The following is a 27,886-nucleotide window of genomic DNA, read 5'->3' as shown; positions in this document are numbered from 1 at the left end:
GAACACGCAAAACCACTGTGAAACACTATTCTACACTTCCTGCATCATTTTTATTTCTCTTATTCTCTTAGGCAATGACTTCAGTACGAATTCATAGAATCATAGCCTAACCTCCTCTTGACTTTGGTCTTTAAAGTAATGAAGCTCTCTGGTGTCCTTTAAGCTTTGCCAACTCAGAGAGTAGCACCACGGCAACAGGATCAATTGCGTTACCTGTAGAGAAGGGCAAGGGGCAAAAGGTGGTGATTGTTCCCGTAGCAAAGTTTATTTAGAAGGTAGCTCCGTTTTATTTTTCCTGGCGGAGTCAGAAAACAATGCAACCGGCTCGCTTCAATAAGTACCGAAAAATCAAATGGAAAACCAGACAAATATCAGAATGGGTTTGGAATAAGGTTGCAGGGTTTCTGGGCCTCACTGGACACAAGGTTTCAAATACCCACATCATGCTATTCAGAAGCAGAAGTAATCATTGCTCTGCGACAATCAATGTTCTTTCAGTTCTCCAAAGGCAGTGCACTCAGAAGCTGAATGAGAAGTGACATGGACTGAGCCTGATCTACCCCCCTAAAAAAAGACACCTGGCCAGGTCTTCCTTGGAGTGCCCCACTGCCCTGGCGAGTAGACACAAGCCTTTCGGAAGAAGAATAAAGCTTTTGGCAGCTTATCACCCCGACTCTGATAAGGACAGCCAATTGCGTTTGTTTTACCCCATGAAATTGTGTCTTCTTGGTGCACTGTGGGTTTTCAGAGGGTCTCTGAATGTTGCTTCAAATGACATCTCTTCCTCAAATGGTAAAGATTCTTCGTGACAAATGATGGACCCAAGGGAGAACAGCATCACAGACAAGTGGAAATTCGAGTCGTTCTCACTGGAAACTGACAGCAACCTTACACTGAGTCTGAGATGCTGTTTTATTGGGCATGGAGGAGAGTATCTGCTTAACATCCCTGCAAACCGAATTACTCGGGGATTGGGATGCTTTGGTTTATTGCACTTTTGGTTCTCTGAAAGCCCTTGATATTTCACCTCTTATCACTGGAATTCTTTCAAGTTGGAAGAGTCAGCTTCCCATGTTAGTATATACCTTAGGACTACACTGAACATGACTGAACCAGTGGAAGGGACTTGGCACAGACGCTTGAATTGTCAGTAGATATGGATGAGGAACATATGAGGAATTGGAGCTGAGTAATACAGAGCCAGGACATATACCGAAAAACCATTAATTCATTAAGCAAATAATTATTCAATTTCTATTCTCTGCCAGGCATAGAGAACAAATATGCCTGAGAGGAAGGGGAGGAATTGACAAAATATTTCACAAATAAATATTTAATCACAGCCAGCTGTGTTTAATGCTGTAAAAGCAGTGAGCAACTGACAAATTACAAGGGGATGTTGTAATTCCTGTGTTGGTAGTTAGGGAAAGCTTACTTGAGGAGCTGATGTTAACCTGAAACCAAACTGAAGAAATAGCACTTACAATTATTTTGAAAACAAATTTCAGTTATTTTACACTATTTTTAATATAAGCTGCAAAAAGCTACAATATACAAAATAACAGAATATCCTTTTCCATAGTCGCATCTTGCATCCAAATAGCACACTTTAGTAGTAAAAAGTGTTTGGAAATATTGTCACTGTTTTAATTTGTATTTTTGATAGTTTGTGAGGCTGAGCATCTATTCAAATATTTATTGGCCATATGGATTTTCCCTTCTGGGTGTACCTATTCATATCCTTCATCCTTTATTTTGTACTCTGTCTTTTTCTTATTGATTTGGGGGACCTCTCCTGTTCTAGACATGAGCCCTTTGTCTGTTTATGGTCTTTTATCTTGTGCAGAGATTTTTAATATTAACATAGTCAAAACGAACAATCTTCTCCTTTAAATTGTGCGTGTTTTAGGCTTTAAGATATCATTGCTTATCTCAGGTTGTAGAGATATTCTGCACATTTTAAAATAAAATTTTAGAAGTTTGCTCTTCACAGTTGCTCCACATTTAATGTGTTGTTTGGTGTGAATAAAGCAGATTATTTTATTTATTTTTTATTGTGGCCAATACACCAGTCTCCACAGCATTATTTATTGAAAACATTCTTCCTCATTGATTTGAAATGTCTTCTCTGTCATTTACCGAGGCTCAGTAGGTGTTCCTGGGCTCCCTAATCTGCCCCCCCTTTATTTCCATTTGCTTACCTTATGCCCGATACATAGTATCTTAATACTATAGTTTTATAACCAGTCATGCTATCTAGAAGGGTTGTTCCCCAACTTTGTTTTTTTAAAAGAGAATTTGGGTTATTTTTGACACTTCATTTTGACATCTGAGTTTTAGAATCTCCTTAAGATTCTGATTGGAATCGTACTCAATTGGGGGACAGAATACCCATGTTTAGGGGCAACTGGGTGGCTCAGTCAGTTAAGCGTCTGCCTTCGGCTCAGGTCATGATCCCAGGATCCTGGGATCGAGCCCCACATCCCGCTCCTTGCTCAACAGGGAGCCTGCTTGTTCCTCTGCCCCTCTGCCTCTCACCCGTGCTTGTGCACTCTCTCTGCTCTCAAATAAATCAACAAAATCTTAAAAAAAAAAAAAAAAAAAAAAAAAGAATAGCCGTCTTTACCATATTTAGACTCTGGTTAATGGATCTGTCACATATCTCAATTTTCTCATTATTCAACTTTTTTGCGATTTGATTCTACTTTAAGAAGAAATACTAAAAAAATAAAATTCTGATTATTTTTGTTTTCAGTTGTCTGAGGTTTGAGCCTTAAGACACAGGAGCTTCCAAAGAGCTTGATACAGTTGGTGGCCCGGACTCGTAAGAGTTAAGTCCCTCGTTCTGAAGTGTCCGTGGGCCCAGGAGATGACAACTCTAGGAAAATCACGGCTCATAGCAAGTACAATGTTTTCTGAGCCATTCTTAAGGATTACAAATACCATTTTATCTCAGGAATTTCCTTTTACTGTGATCTTTGTCTGCTGAGCCTTGGGAGAATTTTTCCCCATTGCCTTTCTTATTTCTAAATTGGCTTTAGCCAAGAAGAAAATTGCACATCTGCAGGAGCTACAGCTCAGCTGCAGTCTGATTCGGTTCTACAGCAGGTATTTGATTTCAGGCCAAAACTTCTAACAGCGAGTATAGCAAACGTTGAAAAGAAAATGAAAGTATAGTATAACTTCATTACTTTTATTTACAGTCATTTTGGTTTTGAAATAATCTTTTCAGGCTTTCTTTCCCCGCATACAAACATCTGTTATGTTTCTTTTTCTTTCTGTTTTTCTGGCTCTCTGTTAATTCCGTTTTACATTTTCTGATAGATCGGCAAGGAAAGCATAGTCTCTGGACTTCCAGTAGATGGCAGCATAGAGCCATTATTCCAGCAGGGATGTGCCTTCAGTAATGCAGAGTAGAATCAAGACTGCTAGCAGCAGTGAGTCCCAGCTACAGAATGTGAGCTCAGTGTGTAAGCCAAGTCCAACCCAAGTGACGAATATAACATCCCCAAATTTCCTGTGCACCATCCAATGGGCCTTCAGAGTCAAAACTATAGTATTGCAAATAGCAAATAAAAGGAAAACAAATATACTTCTTACAGGCTGGCTGGTTCACTGGAATCATTTGGAAGGCAGTAAAAAGAACATTTATGAATTTGAATATTCTTTATTGGTCAGTTAGGGGAAACAAACTAGAAGCCTAAGTGCTTCCTGCTGATTACTTTGTTACCAGGGCTGATTAAAGATAGTTAGCTGTTGGTAGGACACAGGGCCCCCAGCCATCAGAAACTTGCCTGACCAGCCAGCGAAAGATACGGAGACTCATCCCCTTACCATGCTTGAGGACAGAACCTCATCCTTCTTCCTGGAAATAACAAAAGCCCAGGAGTCTCATTGCAGGGAGACTTGGACATAACTTATAGCTCTTCCCTAAATGCCATCTTTTCTGACCCTCAATTTTTTCACTTGCCAAATTGCAATAATAGGATCTTCTCTGCTTCCTTTATGGAGCTGTGATGAGGACTGGAGGAGGTTAGAGCACCATACCAGGCACCAGGCATCAGGAGATAGGCTGAGGCAGCAGAATCTGTGGGCTCTGCAGCCTCCAATAAGGGCCCCAAACCAGATCCACACCATTAACCATTCAACTATGGACAAATTATTCAAGCTCTCTAAGACTCAGTGACTCACATTGTAACATAGGTCTAGCGTCTAAGACTAGAATATGTTTTTCTGGGTTTTTGTTTGTTTGTTTGTTTAACACATATTAGCTATTATTACTAAGAAGCATAAATTTTGCCCTGGCCTTGCCATTAACATGTCCATGGACTTGGGCATATCACACAGCCTCTTGAAGCTTCAGCTTCCTTATTTCTAAAATAAAAAGTTGGATTTTAACCATATCTCTTTCAAACATATATTTCATATTTGTAAATTGAAAAACACGGTTAAATGAAAAGTATCCTTACTGAGTGGAAATCTGAAGGAAATAGATGAACTCAGCAGACAGATGTTTTCATGGAAGTGGCCAGGTTTGGGGACTGAGTTAATTAGACACTTGTTCCCATGGTCTGTAAATACCATTCGGGGTAATCAGAATACAATCATGCATTAGATGACTGTTCAATAGGCGATGGAGGCCAAAGGCAACACCAAAAGCACCTGGTCCTGGCACAGTGGCCAACGCTGGGCCATTTGGGCTTGAGGAGCTGCAGGTGCTTCCCGAGTGGAAGGAATCTCAGATCCAGCCACTGTCTGACACTGGCACGTAGAGAAGACTCTGCTAGAGCCTTCACCACGATTCCATGAGTGTCAGCCCTGGGTAATTCATGGCCTATCCTGGATAGTCAAAGAATGTGGATTTGTAGCATTTCCCCTCTCCCCCAGAAATCAACTGCATAAATCTGCCAGAGGTTTCCAAAATTAAGTCGTCCTAAGGAAGAAATGAGCCTCTTATCAGTCAGACATGACAAATCTGGAATGTTTCTTTACTATTACTTATCAGGAGATCAGAGCCTGAGGAAACATCATGCACACCTTTACCCAAGTGGTGAGAAGAGGCCAAGGTGAGGAGCTCAGGCTCAGACCAAGTGGGCAGAATGCTCTAGCGAGGAGCCCAGGACACATGGAGGAAGCAAACACCTGACAGATGGGGAGAGTACCCCCAGGTGGGAAGAGAAAATGAGAAATTCACCAACACTTGTACGGGCTCCAGAGTCTAGTCTACCATCACTAGTTGTCAGAGAGCTCAGTGATCTAAACAGAAGTCATAAAGTCCTGATAAAACAGATAGTGATTAAACTTCAGTCAAAAGTTAACCATATTTTAGGATGTTCCAGGCAAACCAAAATAAAGCCAGAAGGCTTCTTGGTGAGTATAGAGAATTGGAGCTAAAAGGCATCTGGAGATGATCCAGGGCAAGGATGCTGGGGAGAGCACCACCTTAGCTAGGGTCTACAGACACCCCCAGTACCCCCACCGCTCTTTACTGAGGGACAGTTGACCTCAGGGTCCTCCCATGATCAGCAAGTGCAGGGAAGGATGAAGGAAGGAAGGCTTTCTCGCCATCTTCTCCACCACGCCTACAAAACACTGGAGGTGCTTCGTTAACGATCAGCTTCTTGCTCCTGCCCGCCATTTTCCCTGACGCCATCAAATGCAATTTCTTGCTTTTGGTCTCTGATAAATGGTAGTAACAATTTGGGAGGGGAGCACTTATGAAACCCTTTATGTATTAACTTACTCCTCATGGCAACCCGATGCAGATTAAAAACCCCACTTTATTCACAAGGAAGATGAGACTCAGGTAAATAGCCAAATGCATGATATGTAGAAAACAATGTATGAAGGTATGAACCCAGAGAGATAGATTCGTGAACCCATGTTTCTAACTACACCAAGAGGCAGGCAAGAGCAAAACTGCCCTGCTATATAAATAGAGATTGGGAATTGAAGTGAAATGTGTGCTTTAAAATCCATTCTTCCATTCCCTTCAATAATACTCTGTATGTTATCCCTAGAAAATAGCAATGTTATCAATCCAATCTAGATTAAATAAATTAACAAGCAAGATCATTCATCATATAAAGAACTTTAAATATTGATATACATGGTGTTCATTCAAAATTAATAAAGGAGTTTAATATATGAAGTCAGTATTTCACTCATAACCTTTTGTTCAATTATTCTGCAGAATGATCACAAGATAGGAGTATAATAGTGATTCTCTATATTAATCATCTTATATTCACACTTGGAGAGAACAATGTGTATTGCTTTAAATTTTTCATTCTTTTTTCATGTTACTTTTTTCTTGATTACATTTATTAAACTGTAGTTTTGCCTATTAAATCTAATAATAAAGAATTGAGACTTGCATGTGTGTGTTTTATTTATTTCATTATTGTAGTAATTAATTTTTCATTCATTTTACGAAAGTGCCCACCCCACTGGCCGGAGCGGGGGCTGCTGGTGCTTTAGCATAGTTATTAGAGAAACACTAGTGTTACGTATACGAAGGTGAGTTAGACTAAGAATTTTCCTGCAGCAGAATCTAATGGACCTGTCAATTAAGGAAAAGTTCGTTTGCCTATGAACAAAACCAAAATAGTTGTGTTTTAACCAAAACAGATCTCAAGATCATTTCCCAGCCCAAAATGGCTGGTGCATTTCGGCTATTATCTGCATTCCAGACAGCACAAATGAAGTAGAAAAGAATGGCTTGCCTCCCAGCTTTTATATAGATTCCCAGATGTCTCATACATTTCTGCGTATGTGTCAAACTTAGTCAAATGACCAGTTAGTGCAAAAGGGAGCTTTCATTAACTTGGGGTTCTGTTACTCAGAAGTGAAGGGAGTGGCTCTGTTGGCCAAGCATCCAACTCTTGTTTTCTTCTCAGGTCAGGATCTCATGGGTGGTGGGATGAAGCCCCATGTGGGGGTCCGTGCTCAACATGGTGTCTGCTTGAGAGTTTCTCCCTCTGCCTCTCCACTCACTCTCTCTCTCTCTCTCTCTCCCTCTCTCATAAATAAATAAATCTTTTTTTAAAAGGAGGGGGAAGGGGGAATAAATGTTAAGATCAGAAACTAACAATCTCTGTCACTTTCAGTGAGTTATAAATTGCATGTCAACAAATAAAATTAACATACTATCTAAAGGCCAAGAAAGAAGTGCAGATAGAAAGCTCAGGGACTTAAGGGGATAATTCCTTTCCATGGGAAACCTTCATCTAAAGGAAAAGGAGATAACACTGGTGAACACCACTATCTATCAGGAACTGTGCTGGGCGAATTACACACTTTACCTCATTCTTTCCCGTAACAATCCTACCAGATACTGTAAGTAATGTTTTCAAAATTACACAGTGGCTAAGTGGTAGAATCCTGATTATGAAAGAAGGGATAAGAATATTCTAGCCAAGGGGCGCCTGGGTGGCTCAGTCATTAAGCGTCTGCCTTCAGCTCAGGGCGTGATCCTGGCGTTATGGGATCGAGCCCCACATCAGGCTCCTCTGCTATTAGCCTGCTTCTTCCTCTCCCACTCCCCCTGCTTGTGTTCCCTCTCTCGCTGGCTGTCTCTATCTCTGTCAAATAAATAAATAAAATCTTTTAAAAAAAGAATATTCTAGCCAAAAGAAGCATTAGATGTGGAAAGATAGGAAAGATTGGACTTCTGTACCAACGACTAGTTCAGTTTCTCTGGAACACGGGGATCCTAAGAGGGAATAAGGCTGCAGGGTTAGTCTGAGGCTGGAACCTTCATAGAATGGATTCCAGCCCCCAGAACTAGAAGTTTAGTTTGTCTCTTGACAGGATTGTGGAAAATGCCACAGATTTCGGCCTGGGAGAATAAAAGGATTGGAGGTGGGGAGTAATCATTTATAAAAATAGAGTCAAGGGGAAGGAGAGCTGTTCAAGTTAGAAGACATCTTACTCGACGCTCAGGAACAATACTTAGTCACGTATTAGAAGTGGTCATAGTGGGGATTATCTAACATGCTACATACATGCATTAAGCATGTGTCTCAATGTGTAACAAAGTAAATAGATGCATTATCTTTTTACAAAAAGTGGTTAGAATTCCTCATGCTTTCTTCTATAAACAACCTCATCAATACATCATCTATACTTTCCAGGCTTTTCATAGATCTTAATAACATTGTGAAGCAAAGTGAGTGCAGAATCTTTGTAGATTTTTACAGTTCCCCAAGAAATTCATAGATATAACTTGACATCATCTTTTAACAACTGGGTTTTATTGATTCCAAAGCATTAAACCAATTTTTCATTGGTTTAATGAAACAACAAGTTTCTTTCACACTTATATTTCATCACTTAGTTATGTAATTACAATAACAAGTTATATAATTACCATAACAACTCCAAAGTGCATAAGCAGGCTTGGGAACCAACACAAGTGACCCTTGATAAGTATATGACTCAGTTGATAGGGGCATAACTTCTGGGCACCTGACTAGCCATGAAGATACATAAGTCGTACACTTAGCCTATATAATATATTTCATAAAAAAAGAGAAACTTCTCAGTTCAGCAACTTAATTGGTTAAACAGAAGTCAGGTAAGAGAGCATCCAGTGTATTAGATATGAGGTATTACTATTCGTTTTTTTCCTTATATCTTTTTCCCATCATTTTGCTTAATTTCTTTCAAACACTCTCCTCAGGTATTTTCAAGCACCTAGGCAAAGTTACATTATTTCTATTCCCCAAATTCATGGATTGCTTTTGCACTAACCCCAAGATGATATGTATGATATGTTCTATCCTAATCCTCTCTGAGGTATTGATACATGGTTCACATGCTCTTCTCAATTCAAAAAAGGGTTGAGCTGGAAGGATTTTAAAGATTATTAAGTTAAACACCTACCTACAGCCTCTAAATAAATGTTGCCCACTGGAAATATAACACAATTTACAAATGTACATTTTCTAGTAGTCCTATTAAAAAGTTTAAAAGAACATGAAATTAATTTTAATATATTATTTAATCCAATATATCAAATATTACAATTGCAACATGTAAGCAATATAAACATAGTTCTCAATAAAATATTTAACCTTTTTTTTTTTGTTACTAAGTCTTTGAAACCAGGCGTGTGTTTTACATTTATAACACATCTCACTTCAGACTAGCCACATTTCAGGCGTGCATTGGCCACATGTGAGTGGTGTCTACTGTATTGGACAGTGGAGCTCCAGGTGACTGGAGACGATGAATCTCTCATTCGGGAAGTTTAAATGAGTTGCCTGAGGTCATCTTACCATGACTGGTCTCAGCCCAGTGAGACTCCTCACTCCTGCCCCCACATCCTGGGTTGCTAATATAGATTGCCAAGTCTAACAGAAGTGTTACGGGTCTAATGACTTACCTACTATCGCATTTTTCTGATTATAAAAAGTAATCTCGATCTCAGGATCATGAGTTTGAGCCCCATGTTGGGTGTAGAGATTACTTAAATAAGTAAAACTTAAAAATAATAATAATAAAATCAAATGTAATATAATCTTATTGTAGAGGATGTGAAAAAACGTAGAAATATATGTGGGAAAAAATTTAAAAATCACTGCTGAGAACAACCACAACTACTTTTTAAAAACCCGCTATAAACAGTATCATACTCATTTTAAAAATAACTAAATATTCTAAATACCGTTTTGAGGTCTATTCCCTTCCTTTCTTAGTCTTGACATGTGTTTCTGTGTTCTCAAAGTTTTCTCTCTTATTTTAAATTATTCTCTGTCTCTGCATTTAAAATGTTGTGTAATTTTTTAATCCTACTATCAAATGAGCAGCTGTCCAATATATCCATTTATTAGCATAGGGGCAGAGAAGCACAGCCAGGATCTGGCATCATTGTATTTTTAAATACTTCTAACGATCCAAATGTAGGCCTGCCAGAGTCTTCCAGCTGTTAAGAAAGGTAGACGCCAGGTTTATGAATTCATGTAACCCAAATCAACTTATTCTTAGATTAAAATAATTTTTTTAATAAAATAAAATATCCTTCTTGAGGGCACAGTCTGAAATATTTCACTGGGGCAGAAGTATCTTGTAATTTAAACACAGTATTTTCCTTAAATTTACTTTTACGGAACAACCCAACCAATGGCGAGATGTACTAGAAAGAATGATCTGCCTGAGAATCACATCCTGCCACTCACAGGGAGAGTCACTCTAGGTGCTTAGACACATGAATAAAGTTATTATTTAAAAATAAAAATGAAAAAAAAAAGAATTGGAATGAAAAGATTTTGGAAGTATGTGGCACGTAAGAGAAAACTCAGGCCATCAAATCACAGCAGAAGATTACAAAGGAAATTGAAAAGGTGAATGAGAGGAGGTAAAGGGATCATTGAGTTATTTCCAGCTAATATCAGAGAAATTGGGTTGTACCTAATTGTGACCAATCCAGACAATACCAAATGCTTATGCTAATGGGCCCCTTGTTGTAGCTGGGGAGTAACGCAGCATACAGGAAAGAATTCTTGGCCATATTTGTAGGAGGGGACAGAGCTCTGCTTTTAAAATGCACCCCACAATCAACAAGCAAACCACTCCCTGAGTGATATGTGTTGAAGCACACAGAGCCAAATTCTCTCACAGCCAACCACTCGCCACAATTCATCACATTTGGCTTCACGTTTCTCAGTCTGTTCTGGAACATTTGACCTGGCTTTGATCGTGCATTTAAAGGCGATCTGTTCTGACTGGGGCTCCCCAGCTGGGCAGAAAGATTTCGTGGCATCAGGCCATGCAAAACAGGCAGCATCTCTCCATCTCTGCCTACAGACTTTCAGCGATTGTTTTACAATGTAAAGGAGGACTGGGAACCCTTAGGGGAGATTTCTTCTATATTTTTAGTGGCTTCTAGAGTTTGAGGACATTGTTGATTAAAACAGTTTCAAAGGGTAATCTGATACCCACTACACTTGGCCAGAACCACCAGACCAGCCCTCAAGACTCTGAAATTTACCCGAAATATCCACCATCTTATCCCTTCATAAATATTTTAACGTAACCCCCTTCTGGCCAAATTGGTTTATTTAATATCACCTCCACACACCACGCTTCTTTTTTTTTTAAATGTTTTTTTTATTATATTATGTTAGTCACCATACAGTACATCCCTGGTTTCTGATGTAAAGTTCGATGATTCATTAGTTGCGTATAACACCCAGTGCACCACGCAATACGTGCCCTCCTTACTACCCATCACCAGTCTATCCCATTCCCCCACCCACCTCCCCTCTGAAGCCCTCAGTTTGTTTCTCAGAGTCCATAGTCTTTCATGCTTCATTCCCCCTTCTGATTACCCCCCTTTCTTTATCCCTTTCTTCCCCTACCGATCTTCCTAGTTCTTATGTTCCACAGATGAGAGAAATCATATGATAGTTGTCTTTCTCTGCTTGACTTATTTCACTTAGCATTATCTCCTCCAGTGCTGTCCATGTTGCAGCAAATGTTGAGAACTCGTTCTTTCTGATAGCTGAGCAATATTCCATTGTATATATGGACCACAGCTTCTTAATCCAGTCATCTGTTGAAGGGCATCTCGGTTCCTTCCATTATTTAGCTATTGACACACCACGCTTTTAACTTTTGCACCTACATTCAAACATGAAATGCCCTTCCAGTCTCATGTTGCTGCCCAGGGCTTCCCAATCCTGATGGCCCAGCAGAATCACTCATGTGAAGCTTTTCAGGATATCCAGAGTGGGGCCCAAGCACCTGAAGTTTCCAAACCCACCACGGATGATTCTGAGGCACAACCAGTTACAAATTACTCCTTCAAGCCAAGTTCCCCAAATGTTGATGTGTGAGAGAAATATAACACTGACACAGTTGTTCAACAGAAAAAAACAAAAACAAAAACGAGTCAGTTAGCCATTTCTGTGTTACTCCTTCACGAGTAACAGAAGGAAGAGCATGTTTACCACTGGGGGAGCCGCTGTCCTATGGTGGCAACAACACAAACTAAACCTACTTCCTTATGTCCTCAGGCCAAAATTTGCTGAACTCAGATGTATCTTGTTATTTTCGTTTTTTAGGGGAAGCAGTAATTTAAATATCAAGGTGGTTCATAAATTTGAAAATAAAAATAGCTGATTACATTGCAGGTGGTTGGTTTTCTTCCATGCCTAATTTTGAATTTTTTTTAAATTGTTCATTGTCTTTTCAACGTATGTCTTTTCCCCCATTATGTATCCCCGTGAGCTGTTCATTGATTTTTCACTAGTGACTCGGAGGATGATTTGGAACAAGGCCTGTTACAGCTGGGAATCAGCCAAAAACTTGTTGATTTAAGGTATCTGTTTGATTTCCTACGCCAGACTTAGCTGGTGAGGATGCCTACTGATAGAATGCCTTGTGTGAGCTTGCAAGGCTGGGGGGACTGCAAAACTAATTGTCTCCTGGTGTCACAGCTAAAGGAACTAAAAGACCTTAGCTCTTGGCATTCAAGAATCTCTCTCCTGAGTAGAAAAAGTAAAGACAAACCAATGTGCAAAATCCAAAATGAGAAATGAAGAATTTCTCACCCTAAAACAAACAAATAAAATGGGAAAAAAAAAAAGAGAAAAAAGTCTCATTCTACAATTCTCATTTGCCCACCAATGATTGCCCAACATCAAACACAATCTTGAACACAGTATGCTTATGTAATATCTGTTGAATGGTGAATTAATTCATAAATAAGTTAACTACTTCTGAGAAAATGCTGGCTGATACTATAATAGACTTGGAACTTGAATATCAATAAGACCAAAAGAGAATAATTTAGATGGATTTGTATAATAAGATATGTATAATTATCATTTACATGGTTCTTTTTTTGCAAAAGACAGCTTAGGTTAATAAAATAGTATAGCAGACTAGTTAATAGCATGGATATAGTAAGCATTTTGGATTTGACAACAGGTAATTGGATGACTTTAGGCAAATTGCTTAGCCTCACTGAACTTCTTGTTTTATAATGAATATACATCAGTTTTATAATTAGGAAAATATTAACAAATTTTAAGATTAAACACAGTGCTATATGTACAAAAATTGGTTTCCTATCCCTAAAATAGCATATACATATAGTAAGGTGCTAGAATTGCAAAAGGTTTAATTATTCGGAAAATGAGATATTGACCAGAAATGAAAGGGCAGCAGTAGAAAGGGTTCCCCTCCCCGCCCCCAAAAATAGAAAATAATTTAAAGAAAGAAATGTGGCCAAGTGAGAAACACATTTCCAGAACTGAAATGGTAGCCTTAGTAATTATAAAGACATGACATATGAAAATGACTTACCTAATAGGATTTGGACTGGGTAGGGATGAGACTGGGGCTGAGCTCAGCAGAGTAAGAAAACTAAATTTTAAAAGAAGAAAAGGAGGGGGAGAGAAGAGAGGGAGAACCATGCCATTAGGAACCCCCATTCCCCTTCCCTGAAAATCTCCAGAGAAAGTTGGTCACAAGAAGGAAAAACTATTTTCCTGCCAGCGAAGAGGGGCCAGGTCCTGGAGGCTGATTCTTCAGAGATGGCTGGTAGGTCAGTAGCTGCAAGGGGTTGTGGGAAGCACGGCTGTAATGGTCACCCTAAAGAACAGAGCCCTGAGAAGGACAGCTGCAGACATGCAGGCAGTAGCCCTGATTGCAAAAACAGGTCCTTTCCTACAACCTCCCACTCCACCGTAACTAGAAGAGAGGTGGGCTTCTTGTGAGTCAAGCTGTACCATATTTGAAGTGTCAGTGGAAATAACACCAGCAACGGTGTTATTATAAAAGACTGTGCAGTGCTTCTTGATTAATTGGCTGTAAGGAATCAGGGTAGAAAAAGTTCAGCAGAATGCTGCGACCATATAAATATATCTTGCCCAACTAAAATAAATTGAACAAATTATAACCAGATGCTACAGGTAAATGCTTTTTGTGGTATGGTCTGAAGGACAGATGAGAAATCCATGCAACTTAAAATATGTCTCCCACAACTTGCTCGATGTTGAATGTTCCCCATTCTTGACTCCATACGTGACATTTCTAAAGAGACACAGTGCTTATAACCTGTGAGATGTGGTATAATAACTAAAAGCCCAGGTCTTAGAAGTAATCAGATTGAAGTTCAAATGCCAAGTTGACTACTTCCCTATCTTATGACCTTACAAAATGTTCTTTAAATGAAGTCTTTGCTTGTTCTTATGAAAAACGGTATAGTAATACCAGAAAGTTAGATTGTTTTAAGGATTATGTGAAAATGTGCATAAATCACTTAGCACTGTTTCTGACATACAGAAAATGCTAAATAAATAATAGCCATTACTATATTCTCAAGGAAGGATTATAGAAAAACAGGGACAAGGAAACTAATGTGGAGTGTGCTTCTCAGGTTCTAGAAATGCTATATATCCTTTTAGTTAAACTTCACAATTCACCCAAGGTCACAAAGATGTAACTAGCAGAGGCTGGATTTGAATATAGAACTATCCGACTTCAAAAACCATGCCATTCTCACTAAAATTCCTAACCCGAATTCTGTTAGTATACCATCAGATCAAAATCCCTTCTCTTTCTGATCTCCACACATCACTTAGAAAAGAAGATACCTTTGTGGACATGGTACAGCTGAGAAGAAATGTTTGATCAGAAGAATGAAATAAGTAGTCTCAGAAAATTTGGCCCCTCCATAGAGCATCTAACACAGGGGACCCCCCAGTACCATGTGAACTCACCCAGATGCCAAGGGAGTGCGGGAGATGAAGAGGAAGGAGAAGAAAATGAAAGCGACAATATAGAACCAGGGAGGTGAACTGCATAAGCAGCCCTATCCAAATCCAAACACTTCCCAGGCCAAATACTTAAATTTGGAGTCATATTAGGAGCCTTAACATTTTATTATAGTGTATCAAACACTGAAAATTAGTTCGTTCTAATTAGTTAATACTTAGAGATATCAGTCATGTACACTGCATACGCTCACATTCTGTAGAGATAGGAAAGAACACAAATAGTCTTTCCCTTCAGGAAGTTTGCCAGGTGATGCTTCTGATAAGACCTTCTCAGATAAAAATGACACTGACAGACACCATAACATTTGAGAAATGTCTAATGAGTGGTACTCACAAATATCTATGGAAGGAACTCAGACACCAAGATATGACTACCAGTTGCATAAACCAGAGAAAGTTTCACTGAAGTTAAACCTTGAAAATGGATTTGAAATAAAGGGGGAGGTAGAATTTTGGAAGAGGCAAGGGAATAAATTAATGGGCATGGGGATAGCGTCAGAGCACTCAGAGCTGTGGTGATTTGCTTTGACTGGAGATAAGAATCTAGGTTGAAAAGTTATAAAATATGAGGCTGCGAAAAATAACTTGCTTCTAAAGGAAGGACAACTTTCAGTCTCAGGCTATGGTGTTTGAGTTTCACTTTCTAATAGGAAGGAGACTTTAAAGTTTGGGTTTTGTTTGTTTGTTGTCTTAGTCAAGAAATGATGATTGATGGGTTTAAAGATACTCTCTACTAACGAAAATGTTCCTTATCTTGTACCAAGCTTTCCTCCGGTGCCTAACAGTGATTTAAGGACATTCATGATTTTCATCTCCCCTCAAAGGGAGGAGCTATAGCCGTTCAGTAGGTAAACACAAAGAAGAAAGGATTGTCCAGCTCACACAACAACCAAAAGGAGACATCGGATTGCTAACCACCAGTCTACAATCTACAGGTTTGGAAAAAATCCTGTTCTTGAAGATGTAGGAAAATTACTTGATATGTGAGCCTCAGTTTCTTTCCTGCCCAGACTACCTCATGGGGTTTACAGAGATCTAGGAGGTAATTAATATGCAAATTTAAAGACAGATATGCTTTGTTGACAGCTAAGCAGTAAACAAATGCAAAACATTGTAAAGATATTGTGAGGCCATTGAATATCAGATCAGGGAGAATTTGCTGACGACATAACCCACACTTCCCTTGAGTCATCATCTTCCCTACTCTGCCACTTTATAGACAAGCAAACAGAGGCTCAGAGATGGGGGACTTTGTTCAGTAGTCATAAAGAAAACCAAACATACAGCCCCTCTGGGAAACAGTAAGTAGGTTCCTCAAAAAATTACAAATAGAACCACCATAAGATCTAGCAATTTCACTTCTGGGAATATATACGATGGAAATGAAAACATTATGTTGAAGCAATATCTGCATCCTCGTGTTTGTAGCAGCATTATTTACAATAGCCGCGACAGGGAAACAGCCTAAGTGTCCATGGTTGGATGAATGGATAAAGAAGCTGTGGTATATGTATACACGTACATACACACACACACACACACACACACACACACACACACACACAGGAATATTATTCATCCATACGGAAGGTGGAAATACTGCCATTTGTAACAACAAGGGTGGATCTTGAAGACACTACGCTACGTGAAATAAGTCCGAGAAGGACACACTCTATGATCTCACTTATATGTGGAATCTAATAAACAACAACAACAAAACCAAACTCATAGAAAAAGAGATCAGATTTGTGATTACCAGAGGTGGGGTGAGGGAGAATTGGATGAAGATGGTCAAAAATGACAAACTTCCAGTTATAAGATAGATCAGGACTAGAGATGTAATGTAGAGCACGATGAGTACACTCCTGCTGTATGGTAATAAGAAAGTGGTTAAGAGAGTAAATCCTAAGAGTTTGTGTTACAGAGACTATTTGTTTCCTTTTTCTTTTCTTTTTTATCTATATGAGATGATGGATGTTAATTAAACTGATTGTGGTAATCATTTCACGACATATGTAAGTCAAATCATTATGCTGTACACCTTAACAGTGCTGTGTATCAATTAGATCTTAATAAAACCCCCCCAAAAGATCAAAACTCCATTCTTCATTTCTTCTCCCCACTTTGATCTTTAGATTCAAATTGCAGTCCCAAAATAAATCTTAGAAAGTTTTTTTACAGATACTAACATGCTCGTTCTAAAATTTATATGGAAAGGCAAAGGAACTAGAATAGTCAATTCTGAAATTCTGAAAAAGAATAGAACAAAATCAGAGGCTTCACATTACTGGATTACAAGATTTACTCTAAAGTTATAGTCATCAAGTCAATGTATTGTCAAAAGGATAGACACCTAGATCAATCAAGCAGAACAGAGAGCCAGAAATAGATGGCACAAAATATAGTTAAACTGATTCTTTTTTAAAAAAGGTTTTATTTATTTAAGATAGAGAGAGTGAGAGAGAGAGCACAAGCTGGGGGACAGAGAGAGAGGGAGAAGCAGACTCCCCACTGAGCAGGGAGCCTGATGTGGGGCTCAATCCCAGGGTCCTGGGATCATGACCTGAGCCAAAGGCCCATACTTAACTGACTGAGCCACCCAGGTGCCCCAAGTAAAGCTGATTCTTAACAAATGTTCGAAAGCAAGTCAATGGAGAAAGGCTTTCAACAAATGGTGGTAGAATAATTGGACATCCGTGCAAAAAACAAACAAACAAACAACTTTGACTCATATCCTCTGCTATATTTAAAACAAACGAACAAAAAACTTAAAATACCAAAGACCTAAAGGTAACATGTAAAATTATAAAAATTCTTCTCGGAGAAATCTGCATTACATCGGGTATATCAAAGAGTTTTTAGATACAACTCCAAAAGCACAACACATAAAAGAAAATACTGATTACTTGGACTCTCAAAATTTTGAACTTTTGCTCTGTGAAAGACACTGTTAACAAGATGAAAGACGATCCACAGAATAGGAAAAAATATTTGTAAATCATATATCTGGTAAAAGTCTTGTATTGAGGATATATAAACACTCCCCAAACTCAATAATATAAAAACAAAAACAAAAACACCAGATAGAAAATGGGCAAAACATTTGAACAGACACTTTATCCAAGAAGATATATGGATAGTAAATAAACGTATGAACTCACGCTCATCATCATTAGTTTTTAGGGAAATGCAAATTAAGAACACAATGAGAATTTACTACATACCTATTAAAATTGTTAAAAATTTTAAAATCTGACTATGTCAAATGTAGACGGTGATGTAAAGCAACTGTAACTGTCATACACTGCTTGTGGGAATTCAAAATGGTACAGACACTGGAAAACAGTTTGCTGGTCCCTTTTTAAACTTAAACATACACATAACACATGACCCAGTAATCCCACTACTAGGTATTTATACCGAGCTAAATTGAAAAACAAAATTTCACAGTTTTATTCATAATTGCCCAAAACAAGAAAAAACCTTGATATCCTTCTATAGGAGAAACAAACTCCAAAACACCTGTCCAACAAAACACAGAAATTATTTATTCGAGAAACAACACGGATGAAACATGGGGGCATTTTGCTAAGTGAAAGAAGCCAGACCCTAAAGGCTACATATTTTTTATGCCCAGAAAAAGAGAAAGCCATTGAGATGGAAAATAAATCAGTGGCAGCCAGGTTTGGGATTGTGGGTTAAGTACAAACGGATAGCTAAGAAACTTGTGAGGAAATTGAAACTATGCATTTGCCAAAGTCCATAAAACCATACACAACAAAGAGTTTTACTGTATGCAAAACAAAAAACATCCACTTCTATTCCACACTGATTTTAACTTTCTAAGAGCAGAAATATGCCAAGTATCATTAAGGGATAAAATTGAATATTACAAAAGCTGGTCTCTTACTAGGTCAAATACATAAGTCTAACTCACAACATTTGCTCTCACTTTTTCCTTCCCCAGGATCAATGCAGACAAAAATCCAGACACATTTGGCTTTGTACATGACCCACTAAATCTCTCTTGTGTGCAGGAAGACACGGCTATTATGTGGTTCTCTTTGTGTCTCTCAAAATATGTTTGTGATTATAGTAGTCACAAAAGAGGCATTCAAAAACTTCCAAGAAAAAAAAATTAAGGGCTTTAAATAGTCCTTGAATAAATCAATTTAACTTTACTTCATCTAGTCTTTCCTAAGCTTGGTTGAACTCAGAGTTTTTTCTTCATATCTATTAACTTTCCTTGGAGGTCTTTCAGTGAAATATACTTTGAGAAACACTTATATAGGTTGAAAATACATGTTTGCACTTTGGATAATACATAAAAGATTAATTTTGTATTCAGAAAAAGTATTGAGTTCTCGAGAAATTTGAAAGATTTGGGGGAATTGTTTTAACTGCCAATTTCGAGACCACGTGGTATTTATGAAGCCTATGTAATGCATATAAACAAAGCCACAGCACCTCCGTCCAGTCCCACAGAGGGGTCATAGTTTAAAGAACCCAATCCACGGGACTGAAACTAATTTCAAAATAAGTCAAGTTATTTACGTAATAATTATTTTACTTAATAACCTATTTACTTAATATTTACTTAATATTTTGAATACCATGAAAAAGTTGTCCAGTCCATGTAATATTTTTTAGGATCCCCCTTTTCCCCTTTCCACTGCATACTAAAACCATTTCCAGTTCTCACCTCTTAACCACTTCTGGAAAACTCCTCCAACCTCACTACCTCATGTCTCCTTTGGTTCTTCTCTCACCATTCACTCTTGAATCACCACTGAGGTCCAAAGAGCTGGCAAGGTAGGACTTTCTTCAGGGAGGAAGGAGGGGGAAACAATCAGTAGGCCCAAGTAGAACCCTCTCTAGTAGGCGGAGGAAGGAAAAGCCAGGAAATACTCAGTAGCAGTATTTATTCATTAAATACTAAAAGAGGAGCATGGTACTCTCTGAGAAAGACTTTTTTGCAGTAAACAAGCAAGCAATCAACAATAGGGGAAATGAGCACCTCGGTGCTTATTGACCAATTGTGACCATTGTGGCCAACTTTCAGCTGGGTAAATTTAAAAAGGAGGAAAAAACTGAGAGATGATGTCAATCAAGGTTCAGTCAGGATGGGTTGCCTGGCTTTCTCAGTCTGTACAGCATGCAACTCTTATCTCAGGGTTGTAAGTTTGAGCCCTATGTTGGGTGTAGAGATTACTTAAAAATAAAATCTTAAAAAGAAAAAAAAGGTTCAGTCAGGATATGAGGATATTCTGAGAAGCCAAGCAGGGTCAGGAAGGGAAATCCATAAGGTGACCTAAGGGAAGATGGTGTGTGACCATCACTCTGTGCATTCACACCAAACATCCTAGAGAGGGGCCTGAGGCGGTGACTGGCCAGCAGGCACAGCCCTTGGAAAGAGTTGGATATGATGGAGGAGAGAGAGGGCAGGTTAGAACTCTTGGGTCCAATCTGTGTCCCTCTGTTAAAAACTGAAGATCTTGAGTGAGGGATGGCTGTGGGCTTCCAGATCTCATGCAGACACAGATTTCTTTGGCCAGCTCTAACACAACTATACAGGCGAAAGGACACTGGGAAATGTGGTTCCTAGCTTGATGGAATCACATAGAGCAAACTATCACTGGGGTTATTAGTGAAATGAAAAAAGTAAAACATCTCCTTTCTGGTTAAAAACAGCATTTACATGATTCAGATTTAACAAGTTTTGAGGGGATTCCCACTCAATGTCAGACACTGTGGTAGATATTGACACACACACGTGCACACATGTACACATAACTTCTTCAGTGTTATCACACTACATGTTACTCTTCCCCATTTCTGTTGGTTAAGATGAGAAAAATGAAGAGTTTGGGCGGATCTGGAACTTCACTGACGAGACGTAAACAACAGTAGGAGATAATGTTGTGTGATGGTTGGGAGAGAACATTCCAGAGCGTCTGGGTCTAAATCCTGGGTCCTGTCATATAAGAATTAAGTGATCTTGGCCAAAATACTTAATTCCTCTCTCTATTCCTCAGCTTTCTCATTTCAAATTTCAGATAATACCTGCCTTACAGGGTTGCTGTAATAATATGTGATAATATATGTACAGCACCTGGGGTTAAAAAAAATAGAAAGTCCAATTTAGGAATGATTAAAAATAAGTACTAGTGAGATTCCTGCTTGTGCCTATAAATATAATTTTTTTAAATATTCAATTGCTGAAACAGAATGGTTTTAAATTATAGTTATGTATTTTTAACGTATGTTCTCTTTTTTGCTCTCAGTCAAAATGCTGATATGTATTATTTAATAACATACAGATAACTGAATATGTTACATATATCATACAGGCCCCAAATCCAGAATATTCAATTTCTAACTTATAATTTGAAGTAGAATACATAGGTATGAACTGACATGAACAGCTCCAAATTACTGAACAAACATTTGAAAGTAGTTGAGTTAAAGGCAGCACAAGTTGTATTTTAATAACTTAAAAATTAAGATAGGACATTCTACTGCCCTGTATATTGTTAAATCTATACATCTGCATGGACTTGCTGCTAACTACAGCTTCATAATCTGGATCTTTGCCTAAGTTAATGTCAACCCATTAGGGCTTTCTCTTCATTATTTCTTGATAATCAATAGTGATCTCCTGTCCTGGGTTCCTCCTTTGTAGCCATCTGTCCTAAATGGGACAATCATTCATTTTGCTATAATAAGTAAGATCCCCTGGCTCTTTGTTGTGTCTCCCACATCACTTGGCATTGACTCTCACTTGTTCACGGTTTTTCACTCCTTCAAGATATGCTCTTTTTTGCAATCCTAATTAAAGCATAATGTACTCCTTCGGATAATTTGTAAGATTCTTAAAAAGGAAAGACCCTGGACGGAAAACATGGTCTGGTTAGCATAAATCAGAGGAGTTTTAACTCATACAAAAATAATGGCTATCTCTTAGTTTTCAAGTGTTCTGATCAATACTATTAGTATTGGCATGTGCTTTTTACCTAGTAATAGTGCAAATTAACTGGAAAGGATTTTTTTTTATTAACTTTGCTGTTCTTCCTTTTTATGCACATGAAGACATGGGAATATTGACTGATTTCATATACCTCATTTTAAATTAATGGCTTACTTTTATCCATTCACATTATTCAGCAAAGTGAGAATCAGATTTAAGCTATTGATAGTCATTCATTTAAAGGGGGGACAAGCAGGCCAGTCCCACCAGTTACATTTCATTTATATTACAACTGTATGACTCCTGGTTGAGGGATCCCCTGATGGAGAAGACAATGAGTGGTCCCTAGCAGTGACATCATTCAAGAATGCAGGCCCGCAGTATGTGTCAGGATGTGCTAAAGCGTATGGTAAGTATTCAGTCCCTAAACAGTTACACTTTAAAGAGTCTTGACAGTTTGCCAGCTGCTCATGCTTTATGAGGCAATGCCACATTTGGCCAGTAGATAGCACTCAAGATATTTCAATAAATGAAGAGAAGGGCTCTTGGTGTGATTATTACACTGCCAGGGAAACATGAGACAAGTTCATTTTAGATTAGCGGAGGGGCAAAACACATGCCTCCAAATACTGAGAAATTAGGATTTTTGTACCAAATCCCAGTAGCCTTTTAATGAAATCTGTAGGAAAATTAGCCCACTTGTTTCCTAAGACAATTTGTTTGAAGGCAAGGAAACTACCATTCATTCGGCACAGCTTGAAATAAAACAGGAAAGCAGCACTTGAATAGGAATGCTGAGGTCCAGAGGGACCGCAAAGTGGAACAGGGCAGTTGCATTTCATGAAAGGACTGAAAATGTAGTGGACCTCCATGCTGCTAAAGAGCACAATTCAAAAGCTACATGTATTTCCAAACCCAGTGTCTGAATCGATAAGAACCTGGCTGTAAACAAAACACTGAGTCATAGTTGCTGGGCCAGGGCACAGTGCCTTAGCCTGGTTAAACCTACCAGTATGTGTGGCTGCTGCCATGTCTTGGTAAGGGACAGCTTCCATGGGGCATCAGGAGGAACTCTTGCTCTTTAGAGGTACGAGGTGGGAAAGCCAGCCGCTCCTGTGATTTTGCACCATCTTCCACACGTTGCACCCTGGGTTCATCTGATACAGCAAGTGTGGGTCTGTGCCCATAAACAAGGTGATGGGTACCGAGGTGCTGTCCAGGCAGATACAGAAACCCGGAGTGTGAACCTTCAGGAGATGAGAGTCGTTCAGATATCTATCAAAGAAAACTGGAGGCATACTTGAGCGAGAAAAGATCATAGTAAGAAAAAAAGACATCTGAAAAAGAATCAGTGAGAAAACTAAAGAAACAACTTTAGTTTCCTTCTGCAGAAAACTGCAGGTGGTTGGAGGTGTCAGGCTATTAGAAAAGTCAGCTCCTGGGAGGACCTGGTTTTGTTCTGTGCACTCCGGGGGTCCAACCTCAAGCTTTCTGCAACTGCTGCCCCCAGCCCACTTTAATGCATTTACACACTCAAGATGGCCAAACCAGTATTCTGCTCAAAAATTTCTAAATCTAGGGGGCACCTGGGTGGCTCAGTCGTTAAGCGTCTGCCTTTGGCTCAAGGAGTGATCCTGGCGTTCTGGGATCGAGCCCCGCATCGGGTTCCTCTGCTGGGAGCCTGCTTCTTCCTCTCCCGCTCCCTTTGCTCATGGTCCCTCTCTCGCTGGATGTCTCTCTCTCTCTCTCTGTCAAATAAATAAATATAATCTTTAAAAAAAAAATTCTAAATCTAGCCTCAAATTGCCTGAAACCACCTTCAGTCTTTGAACTTCCTATTCATGGGAGCCATTATTGTGGGACCTTGGGAATATCACTTTTCCTCTCTGAGCCTCAGTTTCTTCATCTATAAACTGAGGGGTTAAGCAAGATTATAATTCTAACCTACTATGCTCTGTTCTTCTGCCCTCATACCATCTAGGAAGCAATATCCAAAGCAGTTCAAATGTTTTCCTAGTTGTGATACCCATCATATTTGATGTATAAGTAGAAAAGGTGATGATTCAGTCAAATAATCACACATATATGGATGATGCATGGAAACATACATGGAAAAATAATGAAAGTTTTATATTAAAAACATCAGTCCGATTTGTAGAGATGTAGTGTTAGCACTCAGGGAGAAGCTCTCTTCCGCTTTGTCAGTCTTGAGTGATGTTCTCTTTATCCAGTAGCCCTCCCATCACAGGACCCCTGGGAAGCACAGGCCACCTCTCTCCCCTCTACCTCTCCTGGTTGCTGACAGTGGCATCAACCAGCAGCTCACTCCTGGTGACACCTTCTAACATCCAAGGATGAGATGGTGAAGGCATACTGTTGTGGCCACCAACTGTGGAGAAAAAACCATTTCACTACAAAGGAATCCTTTGATTTGTGTCTGAGCCAGGAGCCACTGATACTTTTACGTGATAAAAACTTTTATAAATTTTCCAGTCATGGCCCAAATATCTACAAAGAAAATGTCTAGCTCTCTCCTGACAAGTCCTACATAACTAAGAATGTAAATAGGTTCAAATGATATTCCATTAAAATCTCAGTGCATTCCAAGGGGGGGGGTGTTACAATTCTGTAGGGGAAAGAAGGAAGGAAGGAAGGAAGGAAGGAAGGAAGGAAGGAAGGAAGGAAGGAAGGAAGGAAGGAAGGGCTAGAGGGAAAGGAGAAAGGGGAGAAAGAAAGAAGGAAAAAAAATAAGTTTCTGGTAGAGCAGCAGTTCTCAACTGTGACTGTATAATGAAAACTCCTGGGTGAAAAATATCAGTGCTCAAGCCCACTTTTAGAGATGTTAAATTCCCTAGTGATGCCATGTGCAGTGAAGGTTTAAAGTCAATGTAATATGGCATCATATTTTATTAAATAGTGACTCAATAATATTCAATTACTCAACAAAAGTGGCAACTAAAAAGGATTTTAAGTTGTTAAGAATTGGTACTAAAAGCCCACCAGGTTATTGTATTGCATAGGTCTAAGAGTTCCAAAGCCTCCGAGAATTCCCTCTTTCCTTGGGGTAAGTACTGCCATATTCCTGAGTCCTGAATCCCACTTCCCTGAGGGCTGTAGAGTAGCCCCATGCCATGTAATTTTCCTCATGTCTCACTCTTCTAAAATGAATACCAGATCAATGCTTCAGGCTCAGTCCAGTCAAACATCTTTTCCTAATAATAAGATAGACTCGGGGGCTTTTAGCATCCATAGATCATTCCCACAACTCTTATTAGCTAAAGGTTCATTCATTCACTACATCAAAACTTTTATAACTGCCGGCCAGTTGAAAACTACCTGAGGCAGAGTGATGAATTGGAAAGAGCACCGCATAGGAGGCTGAAGGCCTTGAACCAAGTTTCAGATTTGCCCACACGTCTCCAGAGGACCTGCAGCAAGCCACAGAACACTTTGAGCTTCGGCTTCCTTAAACATAAAGTGAGAAAGTTGGTTAATGTCTGCCGCCTACTGCGACTCTGAAATGCTACACTGAGTAGAATGTTCTTCTCCACGTGCTGGTGGTGATGCTAATGAACGGTAGAGCGAGGAAGTAAGTACAGAGAAGCATAAGAAGAAAGCTCATGGTCCAGATGAGCAACAAGTGGACAAGTTTCCTCTCAAAGCATTGGCATCCCTGTAAGTTGCCTTTTTGAAAGACTACAATGGAGTCATATGGCAGTAAAATTTGTTAGGTTCCACTTTCTGCCACTTGTCTATATGAAAAGACTATTTTCACTCCCCTCACACTGTGAAAACCACCCTTGCAAAATGAAAAGGCAATGATCTGATTCTCTAGCTGTTAAATTGCCTATAAGAGAGAAAGTGGTGATGTTTAAAGTCAAGAAAAAAAATTCCTCCAATATGCCAGGAAAGTTTAAAAATATTCCAACCCCAACTTCAGTTCACTGTTCCTTTATGGCACCTCATGCACCCACATCTCTCCATTCTTGTCTTTCCAATGACCACGACCATCTCATCATGCGACATCCTCCTCAAGACCACCCTGCATGTACATCTATGCCACGTGATGTGTGACTTTCCTCCTCCAAAAAGCTGTAAGACTCCTTATTTCCTGCAGATCAAGCTAAACTGTTTCGCTTGGCATTCTCAGATCTCTAACTGTCTAGCCCATAACCTAACTTTCCTCTCACTTTTTCTCAACACATTTCCTCCAGGCAGTCCACTCCACTTATTGTCCATCCTTCAACGATGTCATATGAAGTCTCTCCACTTTGTCTTTGCTCATGCTCTTCCTCCCACATGGAATGGCTCTTCCCCATTTTTTCCCACATAGACTCCTCTTGCCATTCTTGGAAACTGAGCCAGCTCCCATTTCATCTCTGTCTTAAAGCCTTTGTATTGGCTGAGAATGATCTTTCTTCCCTCGAATTGTCCTAGGCAACACTTAAGCTTATACTTTCCTGTGATGTCTACTGTGTTTTGTTATCGCATTTTCTTGATTGGATTGTATATTCTGAAGGACAAAGCAACATATTAAATGCTACTTTCTCCCTGTCTCTCCTCCTTCCTTTCTTCTTTTCCTTTCTTCTTTCCTCCCTTCCTTCCTTTCTCCTACTTTCTCATACTATGTACAGCAAAATTTGGGGAATACAGTAAATTATGAGTAGTCATCTTATTAAAAAAACACAGTAATACCAGACTTTAATCAATGAGGTCTTAATCAATCTTACACAGCCTTATCAATGGAACACAAAAGTTTGCTCGTGTTCCTTAGCTTTTAGCTTGGAATTTGACACCTTTCAGAATGTTCCTTTGTGAGAATACTTTGTACTATTTGGACACATGTCCAAGTTTAGGTCCCTTTAAAATTTTATGTCTGTGTCCCAAAATTACAGAAATGGTCTAGGAAATATGAACCACTTTAAAGAGTTAAGTATTCCAGTAATGAAATCACTTAATTATTTATTTCAATCATGTGTTAAGTCATCCACTCATCATTTAGAGAGTTAGGGATAACAGAATTAGAAACTACTAAGTCAGAAAGGGAGTCCACCTTCTGGTTTTATAGATGAGTCAGCTGAGGCTCAGACACCAAGTCTAAATGAGTCTAAATCTTGCAAATTCCTTTGCCCTCCCCTTTCTCTTGTAGCAGCACAACTCTACAAAGGGGTTCCTCTACAAACCACTCCCCATTTAGTCCTTCTTGTTTCCCAAAGACTGTCTGCAAATAACACGCAGCCTTATCCAGGGACCTAAAGTTGGACAAGGAGATCACCCCGTAGAGATGTCTTCCAATTTTTGAAATGATCTTATTTATGCTTCTAGGATAGAATAACTTCCTAGAAGTGGCCTCTAAGCCTTGGTAAAGAGAGGATTTTTATGGACCTGAGGGGTAGCTATAGGAAGTGAGTTGTAGATTTAGATTGCAAATAGTGATTGTGTCTAAGAGTCTGTTGCAAGGAATAGTTAAGAGTCTGATGACAAGCAGAAGTGGGGCAGAGCTAGTGCATCCTTTACTATAAGGTTCTGGAACTCCCAGTCAGGCTTGGCAAGCGGTTAGGAAGAATGCATGGCCCTCACTTACCTTCCTCCCTACATACACAGAATGTATTTGTATTAGAGACATACCCCACCTGCAGCCTCAGGGACAACATGCTTTTAAAGTCACCCTGGGATCCCAGAATACTTCGGAATAAACTCTATTCATCTTTACAATCTTAGCATACCCAGTGAAAAGGTGGAACCTTGCTCTACCCAAGTCAATTTTACCATCCTTGGGACCTACCTCTGAGGCTGCCCGTGGTCCTAGACCATTCGAAGACTTACAGACTCCCCCTTCATTTCTATTTTACGGTGGGAGGTGTGTTATACAAGGAGAAAGGTTTTCCTTAAATCCCCTTAGGAATTTCCCCTAAAATTTCAGCCCAAACTTCACTTTTTGTTGTTTTATTTTTTGAAGACTGGAAATCAATCGCAATTCTTCTCCCTTGCCTCAACATGTTTTTCTACCGTTAAGTAAGAGCTCTGTGTTTCTGGAAGTAGGAAATAACCTTGTTTTGCTCATTCTTTTTGAAGCAGCTGCCTAGAGACTCATCACTGGAAAAGTGACTTTACCTTTCTGGACCTTAAA

This window comes from Ursus americanus, chromosome 1, assembly GCF_024610735.1.
Source record: "Ursus americanus isolate L20-20 chromosome 1, mUrsAme1.1.p, whole genome shotgun sequence".
In the NCBI taxonomy this organism is placed as follows: Eukaryota; Metazoa; Chordata; class Mammalia; order Carnivora; family Ursidae; genus Ursus; species Ursus americanus.
This window is presented reverse-complemented; position numbering follows the sequence as displayed.